Here is a 12021-nt window from a genome sequence, read left to right as displayed (position 1 = left end):
GGTTGTGCTCTCGGAATTATATGGGACACGTGCATATAATCATTGTCAGGAGCTACATGCATTTAAGTCTCCAAAAGCATCAACTGAAAGCATTGTCTGACAAAGCATTCTGATTCTAAAAGTGCATGACTTACAAAAAAAGAAAAAAAAAAAGAAAAGCCAAACCCATAAAGATGCAGTTTTTTATTTTATAGCCAATTGAAGCCACTTATTAAATCAGAATCAGCAGGATGGACATATCATCACCTGCATATGGTCTGGATCAAACTAGTCAGTTCCTTTTGTGATGATGAGCCCACAGAATTCCACACACACTCTACTTGCTGAATTGACTAATGTGTCTGGTTTTTAGAAAAAAGGTAAACTGCATAAATGCACAACAGACGCTTGAAGAGATAATGTCCAGCAAAATCTAATTTTGCACACAAGAGTCCTGTAGCTTTGTTTAAAAAAAAAAAAAGAAAAAAAAAGGGCTCCTTCCATGACCAACTTTGGGTGAACGCACTTGACAAGTCTTTGTGTCTTTCTGCTTTAACCTCAGCTAATAATATGTCATTTTTGAAGACTGCCATAAACTTTTACTCATCAGTGAGAAAGTCTACATTATGTATCATGATGTAGTACAGAATTTTTAAGAGTCATTTAACAGTTATCTTGTGTAACAGCACAGAGTAGCGAAGAGGCAGGTCTGACCTGCTTCTCAGCAGAGTAGGTTAGCTCACTTGGTGCTCTGCATGGTGATGCCTACACAGCTGCTAAGCAAAAATCTTTGAAGCTAGGAAGGGCATCTCCATGCTTCTTTGTTTAACAGCTTGAGCCCTTTGTTAAAGGACCTGAGAGTGGCAGAACATGATACAAAAACTTCAAATATTTTTAATGTACATTAATTTCTCACTGTGGGAGTAAGTCTGCTCCAGCAGTCTTTCAAGCAGCATCTCAAGTTGGATTATATAAGCAACAGTGATTACAAGTCAGAGCCTTTAAATGTTCTGGCATTTGTTGTGTTCAGTCATACAGACAGGGATTTTCAAAAGCAGCTCCATGATTTAGGATTTGCCATTAAAGTTAAATTAGTCAGTTTGGAAAATCTCATTCAGTTAGCATACGGTGTAATCCTTGTATTACCTAACAATCTCTCAGAAATAGCTATGCGCAATATAAGATGTCAACTCTTCCTGTTTACTGGCAACATTTCCATAGGGAGTACCTTTGTGCTCACATGCATACTGTCTATACTAAGAATAAAGGGGCTCGAAGGATGTATTCTTTTCTGAGATGCTTGAGGAACTGGTTTTTTACTATACTTTGGTGCCAACAGAATGGATAAGAATAGTAATTTTCAAATCTGTGGTGTCGCTTTGTCAAGAATATTTATTTTTATAAGGCTTCAAGAATATTTTACATATGATATTCAATGTGTTGTGTGATAAAGATGTTTAACAGATCAGGCAGTGAGTTTAATCCAGGTGAATGCTAAAGGAACAAAGGAAAAATAAGATGGTTCTTTAAATGCAACTCATAGTCAAAATGAGGCAGAATGAAGTTCAAGAGATTAAGATGAATATGTGATAAGGTAAATAGTTTTGCATGTATGGCATCACAATATTTAAATGTACAAATTAAAACTACTTTTAAATATTTTTAGAACTATTATAGAAAAACAAAAGCTAATTTTGCATTTTAATATTGACATGGACACAAAATAAGAAATGATACTGAATGCAAGTTACTTATTTTCAGAAAAACATTAGATACACAGCTATACTTCTGATTTGTTCAGAGATACCTCATTTGCTACGAGTTTGTTAGCAGAACTGATGAATGACTTATTTCTCTTTCTGGACATTTATGCATGTAACTACTCTAATTAGTTGTGGATTTGTGCACATTTCATACTGCTGCCTTCTTTGAGAATAAATCCATGTATGTCTGTCTGGCTACATCTGTGAATCAGTTGTATTCTGGAATAAATTGGCAATAGATTTAAATTGTCATCGTATTCCAGGCTGGTTTGTCACACAAATCAAAGGCAGCTCTGGTTGAAATTTTTTTAATTTCTGCTTGTATTTTTAGTCAATTCTTAACATCTTGTTGTATTTCATATACAATAATTTAATTAATTGAATTATAACTACAGTTCTGCAAAGAAGTGGCATGATTACATTTAGGTTTGTACATAGTACCATTTACTTTAATTCTGCTTTCATGGGCAGAAAACACATAGGTATAAATGCTTGCAGAATTCATTTCAATTTTGGAAAAAAAGAGTCTCCACATTTATGTTGATGCTGGAAAAAATAGCAGTAATTTACCTTTTTTTTATGTAAGATTAATTATCAAGTGATATTTTTTAGTCTGTCAGTTCAATTTAATTATTGATTTTTTTTTTCACTTATGATTTACAATGACTGTTTTTCTTACTTTATATCCAAAGGTAAGCCTTCTTGTGATTTTCCTACGCACTGATCTTTTCATACAAAAATGAATAATAAGTTAATTTTAAAAATAACATCAGTAGTATATTTTTAAAGTTTACAGCTAGGTAACATTACACTGAAATGGAAGTTTGTGGTGATTGTTTTTGTGTAATGCATCATTATGGCATTGCTCCTCTTGCCAAGCGTATAGGGCGTATTTCAGTCTGTATGACTTTGAAGTATGTGTTCTCTTAAGGCTTAACAATGTCAAGCTTCATAACACAAGAGCTAGTTTGCTTACTTCCTACTTTAAATTGCTCGTAATTTGAAACACGCAAACATTTCCACTTTATCAAGCAAGGCTACTAAACATATTATTGCTGCAACCTGCATGTTTTATAGCCTCTGTATATTTAGAAAGCTGTGCTTTATGAAAATAAACTGTAAAGAGGCTTAACTCATTATGGAATCTACTAGTCTCTAAAATGAAATATCTTCAATTTATTATAGGGGTTTAGGAACCTTTGGATGAAGGAAGGATATGCTACTCTTGCTGCAGAAATAGAAGGTTAACTATTTTTTAGGCCTCTGATGTTTGTAGTTGGATGTGCAACTTATCATGGGATGGTTATGTCTACAGCTGGCCTGAAAAAACCACGATTTCATTTTGTGCTATCTTCAGAGCTTCAAAATGTGTTTTCATTATCCACTGGAACAGGAAAAAAAGTCCTTTAAAATACTTCCATAAAATAGGTTTATATAACATCAGCTAACATTAAGTTTATTGCTCAGTTTTCTCTTTCATCACTTTATCTCACTGGTCATGAGTCCATCCTGGAGGTAATAAATAAAATGTGCAACATTTGATGCAACAACATTTTGTAGCTTTTGCAAAGATACGTTTTGTTGAAAATGCATGCAGATTCTAGTCCTGTCTTAAACAGAAAAAATATACTATAGCTGTTGACTTGTTTTTATTATTATTTTGCTGAAATTCATATTTGGTTCAAAAATTTCATTCACTTTAGGGTCCAAGAGAGCTATTGATCAGAGAAGGTGATTCTAAAAGGGAAGAACGCTCATCTTTTTTTCCTGGCTAATTCGTGGTTTTCATGTTGTCTCCTTGGAAGTGACTAAGCTTGAACACATTTCCAAAGTTATTCATTATTGAAGCTTTCACAGGACTGAATCCTGATCTTTCAAGACAAAAATGCATGCAGGTGAAATATTTCTAGCCACCACTACAGCTTACAGATATAAGGGCAAGGATAATAAGCTCCTTGTGACAGGGATTATCCTTCATTTTTCCTGCAAAGTGCTTCTCGAGTGTCATATAAACTATAATAATAAAAGATCTGAAATAATAAAATAATCTAAAATAATTCTGAATGCACAATAGAGCTGTGAGGCAACATACCATAATTTGTATCAGATAAGGATCTTTACAAGAGATAAAGTTAGCTACTACTTATGTGTATTTGTGACCATCTGGAGATTCAGTCTATGTACAGTTTGTGCATTCTGGTTGAGAACCCATAATTCACTGAGATTAGAAGACTGTCACAGTGGTGAATGTACTCTGTGTCGATGTTTTTCAGAGCTGTTCTGAGACCAAGTACAAAATATTGTTGCTGGTTTTTGATAGCTCCTACTCATATAGGAGCACCTCAGAACAATGGGGTGGTCGCATCCCAGGAAAAAAAGGCATTTTCTTCAACTTTACAGTAGGAAACTTGGCTTTACAAAGCAGAAAATCCCTAATAGAAAAACAAAGAGCTCAGGTGTTAATGTCTGGCTGAATCAAAACTATTCAAAGTACTACTCAAGTATTACTACTAAGTACTACTCAAAACTACTGAGTCTGAGTAGGAGCAGGATTGGAAGGACTCTTAAAGATGCATGTAGTAAATTAGAAAAGGGAAGGGAACAGAGTTAGCACATTTTTGTAGCAGGGAAGTCTTCCCTCTTTCTTATCTAGCCTTCTGTTGCAGCTGATGGCACAGAACCAGCAGAGGTTATGAGGCTCTGAGACTGGGAGGGGGCATTTTTGAGTGTGTTATTTTGCTTAGATCCACATACTTTTTGTTCTAGCCAGAGTAAAAAGTGACTGGCTTTTAGAATCATTGCAAAATGTCTCCTTGCTTCAAATATTGTCTGTCCTAGCAGATACAGAGTGTAAATCCAGAGTGCTGTCAAAGTTGAAGCTCTGGAAGAGGGGTGAGGATAAAAGAGGGATCTGTTTTGTTCTTACGTGTCTATGGCAGCTAGACTACCACACCCCATCTGTGAAGAGATGGAAAGCCTGTTGCAAGAAAAGCTTTGGCCAGAGCCAGAGCTGGTGCACGCTCATACAAAAGAAGGTTTTGTCTTGTGTGAAGGAACCTAAGCAGCAGCCTAGCAATATGACAAGACTTAAATGAGGAGGAAACATTCAAAATCTTTATTTTAAATGGAATCCTAGAATGGTGACAATTTTAGAGAGACTGAAAGAAAATGGAAAGTACATGAAATATGTAGCTGATAGAAATTTTTGCTCCATTTTTGCTGCTGTTAACCTTTTACTCACATGCTTGATTTCAGGTAAATTGACCAGAAAGGCTACTCATATGCTGTGGAAGACAGATAAAATGCACTCACATTCACAAAAATATTTCAGAAGCAGAGTTTACCAATGAAGTAGAAATATTTCCATGGAAATTCTTAGCTGTTTTTTTTCAAGTAGGTATTTCCCATTTCCTTCTCCACCACACAGTTGAATCGTTCTCATTCCCTTATGAATATTGAACAAATCTCAGTAAATGAAGCATACTGAAGATAAGTAACTTGCAGGTCTCAGTCCAGTTTCTAGTGGGCATACCAAAAAACCCACCTGCCCAACTATCAGTACTCATGATATGATATTCACACTCATGTTTTAAACCACTCTTAACAGGATTTTTTTAGGGCTAAACTTTAGAACTAGCATATTTCTATAGCTTTGCTGTCAATAGCTTTTTCATGGATAAGCAATACTCTTACTTAAAGCAGATACCAAAATTGCAGTTGAGTACACACGTTACATGTTGTTCAATTTTAGATTTCCTGTTCCTTAAACTGATGGAGGCATCAACAAATCATCGTGTATGACATTAAAGGAAGGTAGAAACTGTTGCAAGACCATTTAGACTATTCTCAGAGAAGATGTTGACAAAAGTTATCAAATTTGTTGTTGTTATGCTTTTGCTTCCAGTTTAATAGTGAGCTACAGATTGCTCTGCCATGCATGTAGGAGCAAGACATAGACATAAGCTTTATTTTATTCAATGGGTTTAAATGACTTGGGGCAAAAGCTCCAGAGGAACTGCTGAATACCACTGTGCTTGAAATTTAGGTACCTCACTCTGTAAGTGAAATTCACAGCCATGAGAACCGTGAGAATCAAATGCCTCAGAACTGTCTCTGCAATGGTCACCACACTGAGTTATTGAATTACTGGGCTGGAGAATCATGTTCATCACTATCCTCTCTCTCTATCCCTGTAAACTTCTTCCCACCCACTGGTTCAGATCCTCTTAGGTCTTCACAGCCTGTGGATAGGTGTTTAGGGAACTGTCCTAGAAGACAAGAGAAACTCTTTTGGACTCTGTTAGGTTAAATAAGCCTTTGAGCAAGTGTTCTTTAACCTATTCAATAAAAATTGAGATGTCTCCCTCTCCTTTGATTACATTGTTGATTAAGAGCACTTGACCACTGTGATTTCTGTGGACTTTTTTCCTGTAGATATCCACTGGACATGCTCTGATGACATCTGCTGGACTGATATGCTTTGGGAACATTGGCTTCTTAGGGAACATAAGATGGCTATGTGTTTGGGGATCTTGTCAGTTTTAACTACTAGATAATCTCAAACTGCTTCCCTTTGCTGGGAAGAAGACAGTTTTTGGCAAGTGCAAAACAGACTGCTAAGTGCTTAGTAAACTTTATTAAGTAACATGGAAGCAATTACAGGCTTTAGAGATCTGTGGGGTCAGGCAGGAGTTTGGAGGATTGCTCTTGTGGGTGTAGAAGCCTACAGAATTCCTCTTAATCTCATTTTAAATACTTAAATCCTTTGTGTAGCTCTGAACATTACCATCCCAAGTATATGGAACACAGGTGCTTAAAAAATAATCCATAGATTATATTTTGTACTGTAGTTTATCCTGGAACACATCCATGTTCAGTTATCAATGAGAATTTTTTTAAAACTACAATTTTCTTATGCTTTGAAGTGGTGACAATGCCTTTTTTGACACTGCAGCTAACAGGCATAATTGAAAAAAGGTTATTACAACCAAAATGTTTAAGTAATGTTTCTTTGTTTTGTACTTGTAGCTCTCCAATAGCAGTTTTAATGAATGTCATATGTTAAGTGGTTAATTCTATAGTAATTTACACCCTTTTGTCATAAATCAACCAAAGCTCCGTGCTCTTCCCCCCCCCGCCCCGTTCTCAAACATCAAAGCCCACTTATTACAATTTTCCTACTCTTCTACCTATACCGCATAATGGGGTGCATAACCTGAATTATGGGCTCAGTTCTGCAAAAAATAATTAAATCTGTTACTTTTATTTGAAAGGGGATCTTGCACCTTCAGTGAATACCTGCCATCTAATCTGTAGCCCAACAGCGTCCATTTGACGATGAGTTCTCAAACATGGCTGGGTTCAGCCCAGTGTCACACAGTACATCCCTGTAATTGGGAGGGGGTTGATTCTGGCGCTGTAGGGATTGCAGTCCCTCCTCCTGTCTGGATGAGAGGCTCCAGCTTGGAGCGATACTCATGTAGCAAGAGGAACTGTTAGTAATAGTTTTCTCCAAGATGTGGAGTGACTGAGAGGGCAGATAGTTTGTCTAATGATGCAAGTAAATCCAGAACCTGTTATGAACCTTCTGTAGAGTAAAAAGACCTTGATTCTTGCTGCTAAGGTAGTTTGGGGCTAGTAGAAAACAGACTAATGACCATTGCTGCTTGTGTTGGAAAGAACTAGCCTTTTCTGTTCCCCCAGCCCAGATATCCTCACCTCCAACTCCAGATCCTTATCTATAGTTGTCTAAATTCCCTTTGCTTTCCCTTTCCCTTCAATGTTTAACACTGCAAGCAATATCAGAACAATTCTTCCTCTACTAGTCATCTTGCCAAATTAGAGATGACTTGATAAGCGTTTTGATGTGCCGGGGATTATGCGTTCCTGATATTTTCTAGTACACCTGAACGTGGTCATCCATACTTCAGTAGTGTGGTTCTGTTTGTTCAGCTTCCCTTGTTTAACTATTAGTTTTCTGTTCGTATGTATGCTTTTATCAGTTTTCATGTATGCTTCAATTTTTGTTAGTATGGTCATGAAGGGGTCAGAGAGGTGATTACAAGTTGTAAAATGACCTTACCAGTAACTGTTTAAGTATAAGTAATGTTCTGAAATTGCCTAAAGCAAAAACTGCCAATTCAGAGCTGATTGTAATGAATCAGGTTCTTCTATACGAAATAATGTGATCAATTTCTCATTTCACTGAATAAATAGGCTGGAAGATAGGGAACTGTCTATGACCTGCTGTTAACCTTTTCCCTCATTATTCATATCAAACCTATGACATGCATGTAAGAAATCTCTGGTTCAATTTTAGCTAATTATTTGTTAGAACTGAAGGCTCTGTGAAGTGTTACTGATTGTACAAGTACCCAGGGACCTTGTGACATCCAGTGAAAATAATCCCAAAGAAGCTACTCAGGCCTGTATGCTTTTTGTCTGGCTATCATTATAACTAGAAATACTCTGCTTTCTTAGGCTGCAAAACCTCTGTGTCTGTCTGTGCTTCTTCTCTCAGATGCAAGATGCTGCTATAATTTACTTTATCTCAGTTATTGTTAATTCGGCGTCTTGTTATTGGCTGATACCATCGGGAAAAAAATCTGGGGTGTGCATTTGAATGGATTCTGCATATTTATGCATATACTTTATTAATACTTATTTATTTAGCATCTCAGGTGCTTTTTACATAAAAAAATATTTTAGTTAATTGTCTGCTTTTATTTTTGTGGATAATTAGAAAAAGATACAAAAATATGATAGCGTCTTTTGAATACAGTTATTTCCACATGAGATTTTTGACATGACTTATTGTATTTTAGAGTCAACCTGATTTGCAGCGCAGTTCAAATCAGAACTGCAAATGAAGTGGTTGTGGAATATTAAGGGTAACTTTTTCAAAAACACAGAGCAGATTTAGAAATGTAGGTCTTTTTTAAGGTGTCATGGGAACATAGGATCCAGGTGAAATATAACACAGAGTTTGTCTCCCATTACCTCCAGGATTGCTGTGTATATATATGCAGCTTTTAGTGCATTAATTTATTCCTGCTGAGAAGTAGAAATTAGTACCTCAGGTACTGTGCTGCATGTGGATATAGGGTTTTCAGGATTGGGACTAATATCACCAATCTTGGTACAGGATCTCTGCGCCATACTCTACGCACAAACAATAATTTTCATCAATCTCCCTAAAAAAATTCCTGATACCCATCTTACAAGTGGGAAAGGGAAACCTGAGTCTTGCTGTAGCTAACACCACAGATATGTGAATGCCAGGAAGCCTCTAACTTTGCACTTAAATATAAGATTTTGTTCTCCTAGTTCAATGAGTGAAAATACACCTCAGGAATCTAACAACATTCACATCTGTAAAATAATTTTCAAGCTGAATTACTTCTGTTTAAAGAAACCCCTGGAAACTGCATCTGCACAAGAAACACGTGATGTAAAGAAGGAAATCTTGAAGGAAGTGTAGACTTAGAATGGAAAATCTGAGTAAAAATACATAAACCTGATATTTTTAATGTTTAAAACTGCAGAGCTGTTATATAATCAAGATGGATGTTGTTTATAAAAGATAGAAAAAGAATTGAAACTGAAGCAATATATTAGGATCTCACAGAAAAAAAAGTAGTAGAAGACTAACCTTGACAGATAAAGTATCTCTACTTAGTAATGGAGTAACTACCAGAAAAACACAGTTTAAAAAGAATTGCTAAAATATGAAGCATTTCATTAATAATTCCTGAATCTGTCTTCCTAGAAATTCAGCACATGTTGTAAAATGTGGTGCTGATGTGATACAACTTCTACATCATTTTCAATAGCTGTAGTTACTACTAGAACTACCACTAAACTGCTTTTAGAATTCTAATGAATGTCAATATCTTTAAATTAAAGTGAATCTAAAATAGGTGCAACTATAATGGAACGTAAATTTTCTGTATAATATGTGTTCATAATAATCTTGTCCATAGTTAGACTGGTCAATTTATATGTATAAAAATGCATCTTTTAGTTTATAAATTAAAAAATTAAAAGCATAAAAATGGCATAAAAATTAAAAGCAAAGTAATAACATTAAAATACAAAATAATTGGATGAATAAAGGACATGATATATGACAACTGCTGGCCAATAATCTCCCCCAAATCTATAAATTTCTAATATTAACTAAAGGTCAAGAAGACATTATGCTTCATGAAGATCATTGGCACAATCTGGGTGGAAACTGAATACATGTATTTTAATCTTTGTTGAATTTCTTTATGAGTAAATAAGCAAATTCAGGGTAAATAGGGCAAAGGAAAGGGTTTAAGGTTGTAATTTCTTCCTCTTTAATGTCCTGTTCAAGTGAGAATGTCAGTTCTGCTGTAGCAGACTTCAGGGATTGGCAGTTCAAACTCTCCTGGCAAGGACTGTTTTTAATTGAGATAGGATGCCTGTTGCTATCCCATGGGTGGCTACTGGCCTTCCTAACTTTAGAATAATAGTCCTAATCTAGTAGGAAAGTATCCTTGTTACTAGACTTAACTGTGCTAATACCCACCTATCACACCCCCCCCCCCCAGCAATAACTGAAAATTGTGAACCTGACTGAATAAAGAGAAGATTTCAGTTTTCAGGACTGTTATCTCCCCAACTTTTCTGTGTGCTACTTACCTACATGTGCTGGCAAGTCTGCCTTCGCAACAGCTTTTCTCTCCTTTCCTGACTCTGCTAGAAATGAAATAGAAAACTTCCTGGAGAGGAGGGTTCAACAATGTCCAGGGAAAGCTCTTCGGATTCTTATATATTTATGAAGTGCTTAAATACGACTAATTACGTTAGCTGTCAGTAGTAAGAAGTAGAGGTAATGTCGTGGATGATGCCCCAATGAGTTTAGCATTCTTCCAGAAGGATGAACAGTGTTTGATTCCAGATTTTCTATTGTCTCGCACAGGCGTAAATAACTTTACAAATCTTGAGGCAGTGGGGATTCAGGCCTACTAAATTATAGCCTTGAAGGAATTTTTATAGCTTAGTTAAGAGGCCCTCAGAACGTGGGTTTATCAAAAAAGTGATGGCAGACTCTTGGCTGCACCAGTGCCAGCAGACAGAGCTAAAATGAAGTTAGTGAGAAGACAAATGGAGGCTGCTCATTTTTCAGCTATCTTGGTCCATGGTCTTCCTTGACCCTGAGGCTACTGTTTGCTGACCAGAATCTCAATGGCTATTTTCTAGTGACAATTTCTGTGTCTGAGCTCATTAATCAATTTCTATTCAGCAGAATCAGTTTGTGGAAACTTTCAAAGGTTACTCCATCCAGAGGGAAAAGGTACTGTTAGAAGACTTTCTGGCCATAGTATTAAAATTTCCCAAATTTCTTTGCCTCACGTTTTCCATGACTTTAGCAATTACTGATAGCAAAGAACAAATCAGGCCTTTCACTACAACCAAATCATTCATATAATATTAGGAAAACATAATCTCTGCCTGCTTTCCTTAAGAAAAGGAGCCTTTCTGTATCATTACATCATAAAAATTGTCACATCCCTTAACCCCTTGGCTCCAGCAAGAAACAGGAAACAACAGTGCTGAAATGGTCAAATATGAATATGTGAGAGGCTTTTCTCTAACTCTACCCAGCAATATCAGTTACCATCCAGGCTAAGAACCGGATTTGAAAGCAATTTGTAGAAACCCCCGATTTGCTTAAGTCCTTGCAAGTTTAATCTTTACAAGCACCTGGCACAGGACTTGAGTGACTCGGAGGAATTCCCCAGACTTAGCAGCCTTGCACACATATGCACACGCACTATGGCAGGACACCCGGGAAGGAAAGCAGTTACAGTGGTGGCTTGTGGAAATGAGGAATGTTTTAATGTTGATGAAATTGGCTTAATGATTTCAGTATGAAAGAATAAAATACTGCTTTATTTTTTAAATATGGTAAAAATATTTTAAAAGCAAACCTTCAAATATTTGGTTTTAATCTCTGTTGCCCATTGTGTGTGGGCAATTATTAGCTGCCCATGGCAACCTCCTGGCAAACTGCCTCCCTGTAGGAGGCACGTTGCCAATGCTTGATATGATTCAAAAGCACAGTGTAGTTAGTGCAGTCATTTTGTGCTCAATGTATTTTTTTAGGATTTTTAAAATATTTTTCATTCTATTGTTTCCGTATGTTTTCTCCTGTGCTTAAAATGATATTGGCATATGGAACGTCTCCTGCTAGGGATGATGAACTACTATGTGATCTCTCTCACGTGCTGGGCCTGGCAGGGTAACTGTG

Source organism: Apteryx mantelli, chromosome 10, assembly GCF_036417845.1.
Source record: "Apteryx mantelli isolate bAptMan1 chromosome 10, bAptMan1.hap1, whole genome shotgun sequence".
NCBI classification, from domain to species: domain Eukaryota; kingdom Metazoa; phylum Chordata; class Aves; order Apterygiformes; family Apterygidae; genus Apteryx; species Apteryx mantelli.
The sequence above is the reverse complement of the archived record's forward strand: the minus strand, read 5'-3'. Positions refer to the sequence as shown.